The following is a 19,467-nucleotide window of genomic DNA, read 5'->3' as shown; positions in this document are numbered from 1 at the left end:
GCACTGTTCTGAGCATTTGTGTGCCCAGCTACAAATCAGAGGTTCTCTTCTTATTGGGAAAACCATACTGGGAAACAACCAAGAGTCCCTTACAAAATTAGGGAGAGTAGTAATGGAGAGAACAGGGCTGGGAATCCACAGCTGATCTCCAGTACTGGTGCTCTGGTTCTAAAAACACTGATACACTTGCATATGCATTGGTAAAGAGTCACTACTATAGCCCCCGAGCACCATTCTCCACCTCTACTGTCCCAGTCACCCTGCCTCTTCCCCCAAGACACCACGGACTTCCTCTAGGATCCAGTAAATAAAAAATTAATTAATGCCTGGTCTACCAGGGGCTCTCCATACCCTGATCTTGCCCAGTGGCCTGCGTCCCTTCTCATAGGTCACTGCCCTTGTCTTACTGATTTTTAAATATTTTGGAAATAACTAGTGGGAACAATGTCTAGAAATCATATTTTTATGAAAAAGTTAAAAAACTAGGGATATTTAAACTAAAATGGAGATTTGGCAGGAGTAACAACTATCATCTTTAAACATTTATTATAATAGTAATCACTACCTTTAAATTGTCTTTAAATTGTCAATTATGTGCCAAGACCTGAACTGAGCTCCATTGCTTTATGCATAAATTCTCAGATTTTCAAAGTAATCCTGTTTGGTGGAAATTATTTTCAATTCACTGACAAAGGCACTGAAGATCAGAGACACTGAGTTACTTGTAGACATAAAACCAAAATCTACATTCAAACCCCTGGATGTCTGGCTCCAAAGTGGGAAGATTTGTCTTCAGTGCCATAATGCCTACTCTGTGAAACAGGAAGTAGACATATCCACATGCCTTTATAGAGCAAAACTAAGAAATTACTAGAGAGCCAGGAAAGTTGTTCAAATTTTAAAAGGACTTCTAACCATTGAGCTATTAAAAAAACGTACTGTTGAGCTGATAGTAAATTTTACAAAGAAATGTAAATGACTTAGAATAGTCAAAGCAAACTTGAAAAAGAACAAATTTCATTAGTGCCTTGTTAATTAGCTTAATGAGTATTAAAAATAGGCTCTCATTAGTGAATTCAGAAGTATTCAAGACATATGGCTTGTCACAAATATTTTATAGACACAACCATCCCCCCCACACACACACATGAACAGGTGACTAGGTGTAGGAATGTACCAAGGACTTATATCACATGGTTTCAACACTCACGGTACAGCTATGGTCATTAAGCCAGTGTGGTATTGGCATAAGTAAATAGATGAGAAAAAAACAAAATCACAAAATAGAATCACGCATAAAAAGTCAAATGATTTTTGACAAAGGCACCACTGAAGTTCAGTGAAGAAAATTAAGTCATCTTTTAAGTACTTGTATAGTTGATATTTGTATGGCATCAATGAACCTCAGCCCCCTACTTCACAATATATTCAAAAATAAATTTGAGGGCAGCTCGAGTGGCTCGGTAGTTTAGTGCCGTCTTCAGCCCAGGGTGTGATCCTGGGGACCCGGGATCAAGTCCCGCGTCAGGCTCTCTACATGGAGCCTGTTTCTCCCTCTGCCTATGTCTCTGCCTCTCTCTCTGTGTCTCTCATGAATAAATAAATAAAATCTTTTAAAAAATTGAAAAGTAAATAAATCAATTATTTTGAAGTGGATCATAAACCTAAATGTAAAGGCCGAACTATAAACTTTCTAGAAGAAAACATAGGAGAATATACCTGCAAAATTGGTGTGGACAAAGGTTTCTTAGGTAAGATACAAAAAATATGTAACAATAAAAGAAAAAATGATTTAATGTACTTTGTGAAAATTAAATTTTCTGATTGTCAAAATACATTGTTAGTAAAAATGAGTAGGCAAGCCATCAACTGGGAGAAATATACATCTCTGACAAAGGACTAAGGAAAGAATGAAGAACTACAAATCCATAACAAAAAGACAGTATTTTTAATTTTTTAAATTTTTTATGAATAATATATTTATTATTTAGATTCAATTAATTGGGCAGCCCGGATGGCTCAGCAGTTTAGGGCCGCCTTCAGCCCAGTGCCTGATTGTGGAGACCCAGGATCGAGTCCCAAGTCAGGCTTCCTGCATGGAGCCTGCTTCTCCTTCTCCCTGTGTCTGCCTCTCTCTCTCTCTGTGTCTCTCATGAATGAATGAATGAATAAATAAATAAATAAATAAATTCATTTAATTAACATATAGCATACTATTAGTTTCAGAGTTGTTTCAGAGGTAGAGGTCAGTGACTCATCAGTTGCATATAACACCCAGTGCTCATTACATCACATGCCCTCTTTCATGCCCATTCCCCAGGTACTACCCCGCCCCCCCAGCAACCCTTGGTTTGTTTCCTAAGATTAAGAGTCTTATGGTTTGTCTCCCTCTCTGGTTTTGTCTTGTACAAACAATATTTTTAAATGGGCAAAGGACTTGGAGAAACACTTCATAAGAGAGAATGCATGCATGGCCAATAAGCACATAAAAAGGATGCTCAGCCTTGCTGGTCAACAGGGAAATGCAAATTAAAACCACAATGGGATATCATTACATACCCATTAGTAAGGTTAAGATTTTTCAGTTCTAACAATACCAAATGCTGGAGAGCTTATGGAGCAACTGGATTTCTTCTATATTGTGAGGGAAAGTGTAAAATGGTACAGCCACTTTGAAAAACTGGCATTTCCTTATAAAGATTCACCTATTCTGTGATCCAGAAATTCCAAAAGAAATGAAATCTTATGTCGACAAAAAATAGTAAAGGAATGTTCACTTTATTTCTAACAGCCAGTTTTTGGAAATGATGCCAATGTTCCTCCATGGGAGAATGGATACACAAACAGGTGAATTCATACAGTGGGATATTGCCCAGCAATGAAAAGGAACAGACTATTAATGCATACAGCAACATAGATGAATCTAAAAAATACTATGTTATGTGAAAAAGCCACCCCAGAGTACACCCACTGAAAAATTCTACTTATGTGAAGTCCAGGGACAGGCAAAATGAATCTATGGGACTAGAAATAAGAATTGTGTCTTCCTGTGGAAGAGGGAAACAGGATGGTTAACTGAAATGGATTATGGGAATATTTTCTGTGTGATGGCAATTTTCTGCATTTTGATTAAGCCATTGGATACACAGGTGTATTTTTCAAAACACATCAAACTGTACACTTAAGGTCTGTGTATTTTATTATACATAGTTATACCTCTGTTAAAAGATAAATTTAAATAAGAAGATCAAATTAATGGCCTCTCCCAGTATGGTGCTCCTTGGCATTGGAAGTATCCAAGCTACATTAAGAGCTTGTTGCAAATATTGTGGAGGGTTTGGATTTGAGAGTTAAGATTAAGTCATTATAAAAACATACACTCAGATTTTTAAGACCTTGATGTACATGTCATTGAACTAATCGGATATTTCAGAAAAGACAGCAGTATCTGTCTTCATCTTCCACTTTAGGTTAAGGGTAAGGAAAGTCATGCTCCTAATAACTTGAAAACATCTTTAAATGTTTGTGTGACTTTTTCTTTTCTGAAATTCTTCCCATATCTGCCCTTATCTCTACTTCCCTTCTGACACCCAAGCCCTTAGCCATTCTATGTTCCTGTATCTTAGAACATGCAGTGCTTGCACATTTCCTTTGTTAAACAACCTCCCCTCCTCCACCTCATCAACTTCTGCTCCGTCTCTGAAGAGTCTACACAGAAGTCAACTGCACCAGTAAGACTTCTCTACAAACACTACTACCTGCCGTTTTGAGTTCGATGGGTGTCTTAGGCTTACCTGCAGCGTAGCATTTACCCTAGGCTAGATGATGCCAACGTTCCTTCCAGCTCAGAGATTCTAGCTCCTGGAACATGTGATTCCAGACTTGAAGGATGAAGAGAAATAGTCAAGCCATCAGCATAGGGTCTTCATCAGATTCTACATGAGGGGGATTGAATGAAGGAATGAGACCTAGGCGAACTACAGTTGATCCTCGAACAACATGGAGGGTTGGAGTGCCGACACCCCATGCACTCAAAAACCCATGTATTACTTTTAACTCCCCCAAAACTTACCTACTAAAACCCTATTGTTGACCGGAAGCGTTACCAATAACAACATGAACAGTCGATTAGCACGTAGCTTATTTGCATTCTATACAATATCCTCACAGGAAAGCAAGTTAGAGGAAAGAAAATGTTATTAAGACAGTCATAAGGAAAATGCATGTACAGTACTGTATTGTGTTACGGGAAGAGAAACCCACCTGTAAGAGGACATGGGCTATTCAAACCCATGTTGTTCAAGAGTCAACTGTACATTGTTTCAAATTAGGTCAGGAGCTACAAAGTCAGCTGATTAATAAGAGGGAGCTGGGACAGTGAGACTTGGGTGGAGCTGGAGACTGGCAGCTTTGGGCCTGCATGGGAAGGGCCTAAGCTCCGTGGCTGCGTGAGAATGGATCTGTGTGCATGTGCTGGGCATGGGGGTTTGGAAGGAAAGAATTAATTAAAAAAAAAAAAAAAAAACCTCTAGGCTAAATACAGAAGCTAATATTTATGGAGTACTTTCTCTGGTGCCAGATTTTATACTAAACACCTTGTATCCAGTAATCTTACTTAATCCTCATTTGAACTCTCTGAGGAGATGTTAAGTGGTGTGCCCAAGATTTTGCTGCTACTATGTGATAGAACCAGGTCTCCTTCCCGGATCTCTTCTACCCTGGAATCCATACTCTTGACCACTGTTCTGTGCTCAGAAAGGAATTGCCCAAATCATTTTACCCTGTCTCTTGGTTCCAGGAACCTCAACCAGCCCAATTTGATAACCACCATTTCTATTATTTTTTAGATCATCTGAGAAGAAGTGTTGATAGCATTGCCCAGCAACCTGGTCCAGTGTCTCTAATGTCTTTAGCCAGGGCACTCTTCTCTGTATTTTTTTCTTCTTCTTTGTATTTAATCTTGAGTCCTCCCTTCTCTTGTTTTATCATTAGTAGATGAGCTTAAGGTTCCATTTATATTTATAATTTCAATGGAAGGAGGAGAATGCAGAAACTGCTACAGTTTAAATATTCTGGGGCATCTAAGGGTGCCTGGGTGGCTTGGTCAGTTAAGCGTCTGACTCTTGGTTTCAGCTCAGGTCATGATCTCAGAGTCCTGGGATCGTGCAGAGTCCACTTGAGATTCTTCCCCCGCTCCTTCTCCTTCTCTTTCCTGCTCTGCCCCTCCACCCCTCTCCTGCGCTCACACACACATGCTCTCTCTCTCTCAAATAAATAAATGAAATCTTTAAATATACTGGAGCATCTGAATTTTGTCAAGTTTCCATAGCAGTGTGGTCTAGAACCATACAAAAGAGGCTGATGAAGGGACAGGATGGGTCAAAAAAGAAAACGTGCATTAAGAAGATTTGGGAAATGGGTTCATTTCCATTAAGATATAAATGCAGTAGACCACAGGGTAGATTGTTACGTGAAACTCTGGTCTCTCCAAGGAAAATGCAAGGAACTAAGCTACTGGACATGGGAACTGTAGCAATGTTATGCTAAAGTTTTGCAATAGTCTTCTTCCCTTGGTCACTGTGTCTAAATAAACTAAGACCATGCCAAATACATTCAGCACCTGCTGGGAACTCGTTTCTCCATCTTCTCTTCCTTTTCTGTAGTACATGTGACTGTATTACAGGGAAATCCTTGCTTTCAAAAGCAGTGCTGTGAGAACCCAGAATGCAGGTCCTCCTTGCTCAAGAGCATGACCTCAGTCCTGAGAGTTGCAACCCCACATGAGTCAGACTACTGAGCGGTTGAGTGGGAGGTTTTCAAGCTACACTCCAAGAGCTAGTCACAGGCAGAGCACATGTTGAAAACTACGCCGCTAACTTAGCACAGTTTGTCAGTTTTTTTCTTTTAATCTCCCCCAGTTTCTTCAACTAGGGGTAAGGAATGAGACTCAGAGCAAGTACATTTTTATAGAGATGAGAGCAGAGAGAAACAACCAATGCACAGAGTGTTACCCAAGAGTGCAAGGCTAAGCAAAATATAGTGGTACGTCCTGCAGTCAAGGTGAGCTGGATAAGAACACATAGAAGTGAATGAGAAAAGGATGAGCCATTTGTGTGCAACACCCACCCCAAGTGGTTTCTAAGGAAGGATAAAGAAAGGAAACTGAACCAGGCCCACATGTTGACATTTTATCTCACCTGACAGCTTAAATAAATACGCCCATTCCAAGCCTCTCTTCTTGTCGTCCATGCAACAACCACATGCACTTTGCACAAGTCTAGAAACAGAAGCCAGAGTTTCTGGCCGTTGCTTAAACTTGTCACCTTTCCAAGCTTACCCCAGGGCAGATATCTACTGAGCAGATGGGATGGCGAAATTTCCCAAGGAAGCCTTTGGCTAGAACAACAAACACCCCAGAGGTTGGTTCAAGGTATAAATGCCATGCTAGCATGGAGCTGGTAGGGGGGTAGGCTGGAGGACCTAGCACTCTGCATTTCTCTCTGTGCCAGCTGGTTAAGGAAGAGCACAAAGGAGGCCAAAGCTGTAGGCTGGTCCAACCTTGGTCAGAGACCTTTTTGGATTTAAAGGACTGGAAGAGGGATAGAGAGGATTATAATAGTGAGACTGACCAATTACTTAGGCTGGGTCAGGGATGTAGACTTGGGCAGGCTTGGAAATTCAGTTTTATCAAAGAACACGTGCTGGGTTGGGCCGTTATCAATCTTCTGGATGTTGGCTATTTGCCTTTCAGGCAGTCTCCACTCCATCTCACCCTGTGCTGCGCTCCCACAGGCTGGCGGTGTGAACCACATCAACAGAATCCTTGACCCTCTGGCTTTCGGTTGGCGTTGACCATTTGAAGGCATTCGCAGGAGATCACATTGTAGCAAAGAAAGGCAGTCAGGGAGGTGCCTCCCCCAGCTTTCTACCTTCCGGGTGGCTGTGGGTCAGCCACATTGCTCTGTTGAGGGCCCAGCTTGCATGGGGTGCCCTAGTCCATACAGCCCCCCTACCTGTGTTCTAGGAACTGCTTCTTCTTGTGCCTTTAGGAGGACAAGAGGAGGCCTAAGAGTTTCCCCCTATTATTAATGCAGAACACTGCCCTATTCCTGGCAGATTTTCCACACTTCGTAAATCGCAGCTTTATCAAACTCTCCTTAAAACATCTCATCTCATGTGCCGACTCAGAACACTTGTGATATTCAATCAATCTGACATTCAATCAACATCCATCAGCTCATAGTATGGAAATTAAGATGAGAATAACTGTCCCTAAGGTAAGAGTGTATGCTCCCTGTGATTTTATCCTCTGACTTTATTAGTTTGGATTGTTGCAAAGACAACTTTCAAAAGCTCTTAATTTTGTCCTGTGTGCGGTGCTTCAGATTTGAACAAGCTGCCTTCAGATGGATGGTAGTACTGGGTAATAATCTTGTTAAATATGTATAGGTGTTAGTTATGCTGGCTTTTTTTACTCGACTATATGAAAATATAAAACTAACTGTGTTAAAACAGTAAGATATTTAAGCGTCTGCCTTCCACTAACGTCATGATCCTGGGGTCCTGGGATGGAGCCCCACTCTTACTCAGTGGGGACCCTGCCTCTCCCTCTCTCTTTGACTCTCCCACCACTCATGCTCCAGCTCTCCTCTTTCTCTTTCTCAAATAAATAAATAAAATCTTTTTAAATAAATAGTAAGATATTAGGAGTGACTATTAATAGGCTATTGTGCAGTGATTCAGAGTACAGATTTTAAAGGCAGGCAGACAGAGATTCAAATCTACCACCTATTGGCTGTGTGTCCTTTGAAAAGCTACCTAATTTCTCTTAGTCTTGTTTGTTTGCTTTCATTCATGAAATAGTCATAATAACTGTATCTACTCCTTATGGTTGTTGTGAAATAATAAATACACCAAGTACAGCTATAGTGAGCACTTAAAATGGCAGGTATTATTACCATTAGTAAAATGTGTTAAAACGATGATGTACTTGAGGGGCACCTGGGTGGCTCCGTGGCTGAGCATCTGCCTTCAGCTCAGGTCATGATCCCAGGGTCCTGGGATGGAGTTCCACATCACGCTCCCCACAGGGATCCTGCTTCTCCCTCTGCCTGTGTCTCTGCCTCTCTCTGTCTCTCAAGAACAAATAAATAAAAAAATATATTTTTTTAAATGATGTACTTGAAAGTAAGTTATCTCATCGGGTTTCTATGAAGGTTAAATGAGGGAGTATCTTTAAAGTGCTTAGAACAGTTCCTGGCACATATCTAAAAGCTATATGAATGTTAATTAATACTTAAATAATATTTAAGTGTAAACACCTAGGTATAATTTGATTCCTTTCTCTCTGCCTTTTAATTATTCTCCGTCTCCTCTCAAACCACTTTTGGATTTCCCTCCAGGCTTAAATTGAAAAGAAACTTCTACTTTATCCTGAAATGTCTCTTGGAGTCAAAAACCTTCCCCAGCCCATACATACTTGTTTGAAGTTCTGAGTTTTAAACCTCGGGTCAGGGATCCCTGGGTGGCGCAGCGGTTTGGCGCCTGCCTTTGGCCCAGGGCGCGATCCTGGAGACCCGGGATTGAATCCCACGTCGGGCTCCCGGTGCATGGAGCCTGCTTCTCCCTCTGCCTGTGTCTCTGCCTCTCTCTCTCTCTCTCTCTGTGTGACTATCATAAATAAATAAAAAAAAAAAAAATTAAAAAAAAATATACAAAAAAAATATTTAAAAAAAAAAAAAAAAAAACCTCGGGTCAGCTTAGGATGAAAAATAATTTCAAGCAAGCTTTTTTGAATATTGAATTCCTCACACTCCTGAATGAGATCTTAGCTATCTTTTCACCTTAGAGGTGTGGCGGGGGGGCTGTTAGGTTTTCTACGACTCCTTACTGGAGTTTTTAATTTGCTGCAGCGGCTCACAGAACTCAGAAAAACAGTTTACTTATAGATTATTGGTTTTTTACAAAGGATATTAAAGGATACAAGTGAACGGCCACATGAAGAGATACATAGGGCAAGGTCTGGAAGGGTTCTGAGCACAGGAGCTTCTTGTCCCCGTGGAGTTTGGGATGCACGGCTATCCAGAACATTGATGAGTTCTTGGGCACCGACCCAGAGGCTCTCCAAAACCCATCCTTCTGGGTTTTTATAGAAGCTTCCTTACGTAGGCAAGATGGATTAAATCATCAGCCATTGGGGATTCAGTCTCCCACTCTTCTCCCCTCCCCAGAGGTCAGGAGTTGAGGCTGAAAGTACCAACCTTCTAATCACCATGGTTGCTTCTCCTGGCAACCAGCCCAAATCCTTAGGGCCTTTCCAAAATCAACTCATTAACATAAACTCAGGTATTATTTAAAAGAGCTTGTTAGGAATAACAAAATATGCCTTGGCCTCTCTTGGGAGCTCTATATGCCTGAAATGAGGACGAAGACCAAATATATGTTTTTTATTATATATCACAGTAGTACATTTCTATAACCAAGAAGGCCAAGAGGTAACCTCAGTTCAAACCTAGCTGGATCCAGGGGTTTCAAATGATAACACAAGGACTATGGTTTTCACCACCTCTTAGCTCTGCAGGTGGCTGGTTCTGTTGGCTTCAGACAGATTTTCTCCAGGTGACGGGGAAGATGATCACTGGTTATTCCTGGATTATATATCATCCTTCGGGGTAAAGAGAAAAGAGAGAACCTCCTCTCCCTAGCATATCATTCAGTCCATATCAGTTCCTGAAGAGGACCCTGGTGAGGTCACACATCCATTTGTCTATATCCAGGACAGTGGGTGTTCTGATTGTCAGCTGGAGGCATGTGCCCACAATCGTCACATGGTGTGGGGAAAGGGCCTTTCTCAGAAGGAAGGCTTGAGGAGCAGCATAAGCCCTGACTCCATTTGGCTGGAACATTTCTCTAAACTCTCCGATGCAAAACTGTTTTAATACCTATAGAGTTAGATGTACATTCAGTTTTGGAAAAGGAGCACTGTGGGTTTGATGACATCGAGGATGGGTCAGAAGTCACCCTCTCTCCCCGGTCATTCTCAGAACTCTTTTTTTTTTTTAAAGATTTTTAAAATTTTTTATTAATGATAGAGAGAGAGAGAGAGAGAGAGAGGCAGAGACACAGGCAGAGGGAGAAGCAGGCTCCATGCACCGGGAGCCCGACGTGGGATTCAATCCCGGGTCTCCAGGATCGCGCCCTGGGCCAAAGGCAGGCGCCAAACTGCTGCGCCACCCAGGGATCCCCATTCTCAGAACTCTTTGTAGACCACTGGTTGATGATGATAATCTACCTGGCCATTATGATCTCAATGCGAAAAAAAGTGGAAGGGTCACTCCGTTGCACCACATCCCCAATTTACCCTCCTATCTCCCCAGATAGTCGCTAGAGACACACCTGTGAGACAAAAAAAGAAAGTGTCTTAGCACAGATTAGGTCATGAACAACAGCCACGTTTATTCTTTCATACTCTCAGTTCCCCAATCTGCTTTTTCTTTCCATTGAGGTAGAGCCAAAAAGACAGAATGAAAAGATACCCCCAACATACATTTTTCATTTCTCTGTGACAACTCCATGATGTCTCCTTATTTTTCAGTGAGGGGGTTTTCCTGACATCTGGCTTTTATAATTCATTCACTAGGTAGTTTCAATTTAATGATCAATTTTTAAAAATAACTTTTCTAGGCCCCCTGACATTTCAGCCCTTTAAACAGAACGTAATAGAATTTTCCAAAGGAAAAAAAAAAAGAATTTTCCAAAGAAATAAATGGTGATTTCTTTATACAACGTCTTACATTCAAACACATTTGCATACATGGTCCACCTGAAAAGCTACAACTAACGATTTTATACATGAGATTCTCATTTTCCTCTTCCCAGAATCCCTGCCCTCCTTGTATCAATATTCTTTCAAAACCTCACATAAAATTATTCCCTCTAGGAAATCTTCCCTGATTAACCAATCACTTCCAGATCTAATTACATATTTTTTCATCGTATAAACATTAATTGGAGATACAGTTCCTATTAGGTTCACCTTCTCTTATTCATATATGAATTTGAAGTTTCAAGAGTCTTAGGTTGCGAGTATAGATAGACAACTTATGGGCGGGGCTCTTCTCTTCTGTGTTCCTCTAGCCATCCCTACATCCACAAGATTGCTTGAAGCAAAGACAATGGAGGAACTTATTTACTGGTATAGTGAAAAATCCTGGGCCCTGCAAAATGCCAGAGCCAAGGTGAAGTTCCAGCTCTCTCTCTTTTTTTTTTCACCTCTCTTATTTACCAGCTGTACAGGGAAAAAGATCAATATATGTAAAAGCTTAATTTTTTTACATGAAAAAGTGATAATAAAGTGTTGAGTGTTTGTGTGATGATTAAATAAGTTATGTATTCGAAAACATTTAAGGATGCTCGTGGATCCTTTAAAAAGTATTTGTTTCCTTAGTGATGTGATTGAAAAAGCTACCGAGTCTGTGAAATGACTTTCTCGTTTGTTGTTGATTTTTGAAATTCTTTTCCAGAAGACAAAATTCCTTGTGCCAAATTAGAAATAAAAATAAAATTGCAAATGATCTTGGAGCAAGTAACAATAAACTTAAATATGTGATAAACACATGGCTACACGTCCTATCTCTGCTCCTTCCCTTACCTGGGATTGACACCGTGAACTGGTCAAAGCAGAATGTCCCACAGAGCCTGGGGTACACCTCGGAGTCCCCAACACAGGACTCTAGACAGACACTAGCAATTGATTGGCGTGTGTCCATTCATGCTAACACATATGTCATTGACACTGGTTACTTTCAGGACAGCAGAATTTGATTTGAGGAAGAGAATAAAGGAACACTCATTGCTCGGTGTAGAGGTAAGAAAGGGCACCAGGGGAGATAAAGGTGCAAGTTCTCTGGCCTGATGTAGTTTCTAAAATGTTACCATTACCCTATTTTTATAATAAATGAGGAAAAAATTTATCCCTGGCGAGTTTATGGTGAAAGATAAAAAATAGATCAAGAATATAGACATTAGTGTGTATGTGCCTACTAGCAAAAATTGCCTAAACCAAAAAGATACAACATATGTCTTACTCAAGCCATTTCATCACTGAGCAACTTGGGATATAATCCTGTAGCTGGCAAATTCTGCTACAGGAAGGCGTGATTTAGGGGAAAAAGGAAAGAGCCATTTTTCTCTCTCAAGGTTTCACAACTGCAAAAATCTTATCCAACCAACCAACCAACCAATCAGTATTTATTGACCTTCCACATGTACAGCATAGGACCAGGCCATACAAATATACATAGATGGATAAGATTCCCCCGTTCTCTGTTTTCTTAATTCTGTATTTGCCTGTTTGGCCTCCATTAATTATAGAGTTAAACCAATGGCCCAAATTGTTCACATCTCCCCTGTGATCTGGCTTAAGTAGACACATAAAAACCGTGTTACAAGCCCTCCAAGCAATCCTGAGGCCATACTCCCAACCACCTCCTTATCTAACTCACACATCAAGCCAATATTTCCTTTGCCTTTAATCAACACAAGGCCAGGTGCCAGACAACCAAGGACAGTCTCTATGCCCCCAAAGCTGACTGGAATTATTCAAACTAATCAGTCAGCTGTTTACCCCGTCCTATTATATCTTTACCCCAGAAGCTCCGATAAACACTATGGCCTATACTTCCCCCCCCTCACTTCTGCTTCTGTCTCCTGACTAAAACTGGTGCTTCTCCACATGGCCCTGTGTGGGTTGGCATGACCTCCTTCCCACAGGAGTTGTAGGTAATAAACACCTTTTGGTGGCATTAAACCTCTCCATATTGCCACTCAGTCACCTTGATAAATTAAGACCCATTTGCAAATCATCTACCCAAAACAACTTCCTCCCCATCCCTCTCCTTTCTCTGACTCAAAAATCTCCTTCTCTTTGTTCCTTACCTAATCTTTTCTTCGTCATAATTCAGATTTGCTTATAGGCTGATCCATGTTTTTCAGGCCTTCTGAGCCCCCCAGAAATGGATGTGGATTGGTTCTTGGTAGAACTATTTGCCTTTCTTGGCCGTGCCTTGACACCACCCCTTGTAGACTTCAGGTTTCCTTTTATTTGCTGTTAGGCACTGCTTCCATTCTCCTTCCTCTTGATAGTCCTCAACAAAAATCTAGAATATCCTCAGGCCGCTGCTCAGTCTTAGAGATACATTTCCACTCTATTTAGTGCCTCGGAGAAGTCATCATGGTTAATGTCTGCACTTTAATGCTCCCTCCTGAGCTATGGTTCATCCAGCTAAGTCATGCTTTAGTGATAATTAGGAAAGAGGTGACCGACATGGGGATTAGAGACGTGGCTTAGTTTGTCTGGGAGATATATTTTTTTTTTTACTGCTAATTTATATGACAAATCTGGGAGGCACTCTTGGCTAGCATAATTTATTTTACTGGGATGAGAGGTTGTGTTTTTCTAACTCTTCAGTTGAGCTTGCTGACCTGTATAAAGTCAGCAAAATCCAATAATATCGTTCAAGCATCCTTGTAAAATCTATGCTAAATACTAGCAATTGAGTTCAAGTAGATACAGTTGGTGTCCTTTGACTATTTAGATTGCAAAGCTGACACAAACATGAAACAGTTTATCATAACACGAGAGAATATGCTCACGTGTTATAATTTATTCATAGTTGCTTTCTCGCTAAAGTCTTAGCAACTAAGCTCTGAGCTCCCCACCTCCTACTAGACCTGCTGAAATACACTAGAATTGCCTGATTCTCAGCCAATAATGGTGAGACTTCCCCAAGTTCAGCACCAGTTTCCCAAGTCTTATGCTTGGTCTTCCAAATGTTTTTACCCTGGACTTCCCTCCTTAGTGACTGGTAGCTTGGTGTTTTGTTTCAATATGAGGTTTCAACTGGCTAGCATGTGTTAAGTAACTTCCTTCTCCACAATGTACTTTAATTGAACCGCTTCTTATTCTTCAGATATCCCGTAAGAGCCCCCTCAATGACATGGAAAGGCCATCTGGTTTTGTGGCACGTAGCTGCATGCATCTCTCCCTGCCTCTAGAGAGCTGTAACCATAGTCTGAGCCCCTCCATCTTTCCATAATGCCAGTTGGAGCAGATCTTAACAACTTAATCCTGCATTTTTATAGGTCAATTAGCATTTATCTGAGTAATTAACAAGCCCAGTTCCCCACTGTGCTAAACCTCTCAAAATCATACAAAACTGGACCTGTAAATCCTTAATCCCACTTCTACACTCTGGCACAGAGCTTGGTGTCATAGCCACTTTGTGCGGGCTTATCCTTCAGAGCACAATAGGAAAATCATTCTGGACTTCAAGAAGGAAATCTTAAGACAAGAAACAGAGGTAGGCAGAGAGAGGTCATTGGTGCAACCACTAAAGAAAAAACTTCAAGCTGCCAACTTCAGCTCTATAGGGAAATGGAGACTAATGCCAACGACAGATTTCAACTCCATGTCAGCTGAAATCTAACATGTAGTCATTCATTTGAGCTATAGCTTGAATTTATTTCTATGTATTTGTGACTTTGAAAATGCAGTATCAATCATGGTGCTATTTCCCTTAGACTTGGGGCAAAAGAACTTCAGTGGAAGATTGCCAGTTACTGCAGTAACATTTCAGGGAGGGAGGCTGGAAGGAAGAACAATACGTTCCCACATTTGGAGACTTTTTCTCCCCCTTATATCTGATTTTTCTTATTTCTGTATGTAGGGATCTTGCGCGTTAGCCATGTTTAAAAAAAAAAAAAAAAGCTTATTTCTTACTCAGCCATCAACTCACACTTTGAAAAGAGCAAAAGGGCTTTTACTAGTTTGACATTAGCACACTTATTGTACTTTATTTATTGATAGATTACAGAACATTTATATGTGTCTTATCTCCATAGTAAAGTGTAAGCTCAGGGAAAGGCAGCAGCTCTATAGAGCTAGGGGAGCAGTGCCCATGAGACTGTATGCAAATAAGAATTGGCATCACCGCCCTTCCTCCGGGAGGAGATGAGCATTCCTTCATTCTCAAGGTGCTGCAACTGATTTTGGAACTTTGCAAGGGGTGGAAGGAGAGGGGAGAAAACCCAGGCAGGCACCTAGCACACAGAGCTGGATGCAAGGCTCAATCTCATGACCCTGAGATCATGACCCGAGGCGAAACCAAGAGTTGGATGCTTAACCAACTGAGCCACCCAGGCACCCCTAGAATATTTTTGAGGTCCAACCTCCTTGTGGCATGTATCAGTAGTTCAGACTTAAGGCGGAATAATTTTTCACTGTATGGATATACCACATCTGTGTATCCATTCATCAGTGATGGATATTTGGATTGTTTCCAGTTTTTAGCCGCTATGAATAAAGCCATCTGAACATCCGCATGTAAGTCTTTGTGAGGACTTCATTTGCTTTTTATCAGAAAATAGGTTTCTCAATTTTATCTTGCCTCTATTCTCCATAGCTTTGCAACATTGAAAATATTAAAAAAACTGTACCACAAGATCCAAAGGTGATGTCCAAAGAAAATAATTTTTTAAAAATTCTTTCTATAGATAATACAATTGGACTAAGAGTAATTGTTCTGAAGGAGATCATATTCATTTGATATATAAACTCAGGTGTATTGGTTATTAAATAGTTCACCTATTTTATAATCTATGTGAATGGTTTAATTATACCACTCCCGTGAATTGACAACAGTTTAGCACAGTAGTTTGCAGATAGTAGCTGCCTAATAAATATTTGCTGATTGATTTAAAAATGCCCTCCGTAGTTCCCCTTGGAAAGTAAAATATCGAAAGCTTTTATTTTTAACAGTGTTTTTCCATTTTACACAAAATGTTTTCCACTTTGTATAAACAACCAGGGTCCTCTGAGAGAACAAGACAAGCTATCTGGAGAGCACCAGGTCACGATTATCTATTGGGCAGCCATATTGATCTTCTTTCAGCTCAAGGGGCAAGAGCAATTGCTCTGTAGGCCTGGAGAAGCAGGAAGCATTTTTGTGGGGCCAGTGGGAGCATTTGGTCAGCCAATGCATTATGTCTCCATGAGAAACAGTCACAGGAGGCAAGCTTTCTCTTGGCAAGGGTCTCCCCTGCCCCTTGCTGGCACATTTTCTTAGAAGGTTGACTGGCCTGGATCCAACATTGGCTAACTTCCTCTCACTGGCTCTCTTGCACACTCTTCCAGGCCTGTGTGGTCAGATTTGGGCTGTAAACTCAACAGATTCCAACCACAAGGAAACTAGAACCACTTCGTGGTCCTGCTTGCTGACATTTTAGCTGTCTTACTGGCTCTGGGCAGCCACTAATACATATATGTCTTCGGTCTGTGGGCTCTGGGGTGGCACTTAGTGAAAGCCCATCTTTAATTGGACAAATGAAGGGTCCCCCTCTGGGCTTTCCCAGTGCTGAAGCAAACAGTGCATTAGAAATGCAGTCTGAGTGTCTGCCCACAGCTTGGGTTCTGTGTGCCTCTTCCCCGGGAGCACCGCCAAGGGCCGGACAATGACAGGGTCTTTTGGACAGGTTCTCCCGCCTAAGCAGGCAGCAGGCACTTTCCCCCTTTCACGTGATCATCAATTGTTTCTGTTTTAATTTCCAAAGCACCTTCATACGCCTAGGCACTCAGCACAGGTTTTAGAACTTAACAGAAAATGTATTTAAATGGTTGTAATTCTTTCCCACAACGAAATATTAAGTTTCATTTTAGTAGATAGCAATTAAAAATTCAATATACTCAACATTTTGTCTCATTACTTGTTTATCTCCCTTTAAAAAATAAAAAGGAAAAAAAATGGATCTTATCAACTCTATTCTTATAATGTAATTGTCTCTCCTTTTCCTTTATTTGAATTTTTGGCTCACCCACTGCAGATCACAACTAGGCCCAGAGCTTTTTCCTTCTGGGAGGAATATTTCACCTTCCTCCCAGTTATGCTCTGTCCCACTCCTGCAGCCGTGTCATCCAAGTGGAGCTTTCCTGGTCTGACTCTCACCCAGGAATGGACAATGACCCACTTTGGCCAATCAGAGCCCTTTCCTGAAACTTTCCCAACTGAAACTGAAGGGGAAGAGGACTAGTTGCTCTTTGATCAACACAATCTTATATTTGCTTAAGCAACTCCCAGTTGGATATTGTCACTTGCAACCAAAACCCTTGACTTACATACATACTCTTCCTACAATCTTGGCCGGTCTCACTGTCCTAGAACTTTATTACTGACGTTTAATTAGCAAATTAAAACAAAACAAAACACGTGCCATGATACTTTTGCTTTGTACTATTTCCCTTTTATAACCTAAGGATTTTTTTTTTAATTTTATGTATTTATTCATGAGAGACACACAGAGAGAGGCAGAGACATATGCAGAGGGAAAAGCAGGCTCCATGCAGGGAGCCTGATATGAGACTGGATCCCAGGACCCCAGGATCACACCCTGGGCCGAAGTCAGGTGCTCAACCATTGAGCCACCCAGGCGTCCCAAACTAAGGATTTTTTAAATGGCTCTAAGGTTAACAAGAGGAAAGAGACAAAGATAGGAAGGTGCTTAGAAACTACATCACTATGGAACATCACAGACAATTGAGTGTTCAACTAGAAAAGAAATCCAAACAGCCTCTGGGGAAGGCGTGGTGGAAGTCAAGCTATTTGCAATTATTTGAAAAGCTGATATATGAAGAAAGAAGTCAAGCTGTCTGTCATTTTGCAGAGGAATTAATTTCCAGGGGTGGAATTAGCAGAGTCCCATTTCTGTTCTTTGTAAAGAGAAAATACATTCTAATAACCAAAGTGTACCTCAAACAAGCAAGCCTCCCTTAAAAAGTAAGATTCCCAGACGCTTAGAGGTTAACATTTAAAGACTCCTGGGTGATGGGGATTACCTCAGATTCTCTTTAATTTTTCAGAGTCTGTGGTGTTGAAGTGGAGATGGAATAGTAGGAGGGAGAGGTCAGGAGCTTAGGGATGTTGACATCACATCTGCCTGCGATGAGAATCAGGCTCCATCTGAGATAGGAACTGATCCTTATGCATATCCTGCCAACCTGAGTGACCGGTTGTCAACTTCCCTAACTTCGTTAGTTAAAATTATCTAAGTGGTGGCTGGGGAATCCTGTCCCTCTCAGTTTTCTAATGGACAAAATGGGGAACTTGGACTAGCTTAGAAGTCTCCAGATCTTCCTACTAGAGATCATAGGGGAAGGACCGAGAGGAAATCCCAAAAGATGGAGAGCTGAGGAAGTACGACCTCCAGTATTGTTATGGGAGTCAGGTTCTTGAACCCGAAATGAGGCCAGACCTCAAAATCAAAGGCACAGAGGTTACAGGTGAAGCTGAAAGAAGACACAGCAACAACACATAGTACTTAGGCTGGCCTCCTCCAACAATGGGGAGGGCCCTGCTTGTATAAAGTTCCTGTTCTGGTCCCCACTCGGGTCCAATTTGCTAATGAGGGAAAGAAAAAAAAATGTTTCATCCTGGTTGGTTGTTGGTTGGTAGGGTCTTGCCCTGATTGGTTGATATTGGCAACTCAAGCAACTCATTGGTGCTCTTTGGAGCCGGGTTTTCTGTTTTAAATCTGGTTTGTAGAGCAGACCTGTCTTGGTTCTGCTGTTAAGGGAAGCAGTTTAAAAATAGTAGCCAACAGAAAGTGCCCCAGGTGCACTGTTTTTTTCTCTTGGGTTTTTGTTCCCATAGACCCTCACCGTCTCAGTATTCCACATGCTTTCTAGTTTTCTCTAACCATTGGGATTGCCTTACAGCTGGAGAAATGCACAGAGTGAAAAGAATGGTGGAGAATGGGGGGATATGTGCAGGAATGGTAACATGATTTCCGTGGACCTGTGCAAAATGAAAATGCAGGGCTCCTTGTTCAAAATCACAAGAATTTCAAGACAGCAGAGGTAGAGCATGAAATCAAGCGCAGGTCCTTTTTCTTTTTCTTTTATTTTCTTTTTCTTTTTTTAATTTTTTATTCATGAGAGGCACACAGAGAGAGGCAGAGACACAGGCAGAGGGAGAAGCAGGCTCCATGCAGGGAGCCCGAGGTGGTACTTGATCCCAGGAGCTTGGTATCATGACCTGAGCCGAAGGCAGATGCTCAACCGCTGAGCCACCCAGGGGCCCCAAGTGCAAGTCCTTTTAAGCGTAGGACCCTATGTAACTGTATAGATCCTATGCCCTGAAACCAGCCCTGAATATATAACGCCCTGTATCACGTGGACACATACAAAACAATAGATTTGAGCGTTTTTGTGTAGTTAATTTCAAAACTCTCATTTGGCTATAATAGAGGATACTTCAATCAAAAAATCAATTTGAAGCTCTACTGATCATCTATAGACTAAAAAAACTTTATAATTCTCTAAGTAAACAATAGAAGAAACAAATAAATGCCCAACAAATTTCTCTGAATTCCCTAAAATTGGAATGATTGTGGGTTTGGTTTATAATGAAAATCTGC

The 19,467-nt window shown here is 41.2% G+C and overlaps 1 long non-coding RNA gene across 8 annotated transcripts in view; it reads left to right on the top strand.

Annotated features, from left to right (window-relative positions):
* The first annotated feature begins 6,449 nt into the window (after window positions 1-6,449).
* Window positions 6,450-19,467, top strand: part of LOC144311423 (uncharacterized) — a 168,726-nt gene continuing 155,708 nt past the window's right edge. Inside the window, exon 1 of one of the 8 annotated variants that reach the window (XR_013377008.1) lies at window positions 6,450-7,277. This is a non-coding gene — a long non-coding RNA (uncharacterized LOC144311423). The remainder of the gene's footprint in view (window positions 7,278-19,467) is intronic. The other 7 variants (XR_013377005.1, XR_013376995.1, XR_013376994.1 and 4 more) reach the window with 7 other exon arrangements.

Source organism: Canis aureus, chromosome 3 (assembly GCF_053574225.1).
Source record: "Canis aureus isolate CA01 chromosome 3, VMU_Caureus_v.1.0, whole genome shotgun sequence".
Taxonomy (NCBI): domain Eukaryota; kingdom Metazoa; phylum Chordata; class Mammalia; order Carnivora; family Canidae; genus Canis; species Canis aureus.
This window is presented reverse-complemented; position numbering and strand designations above follow the sequence as displayed.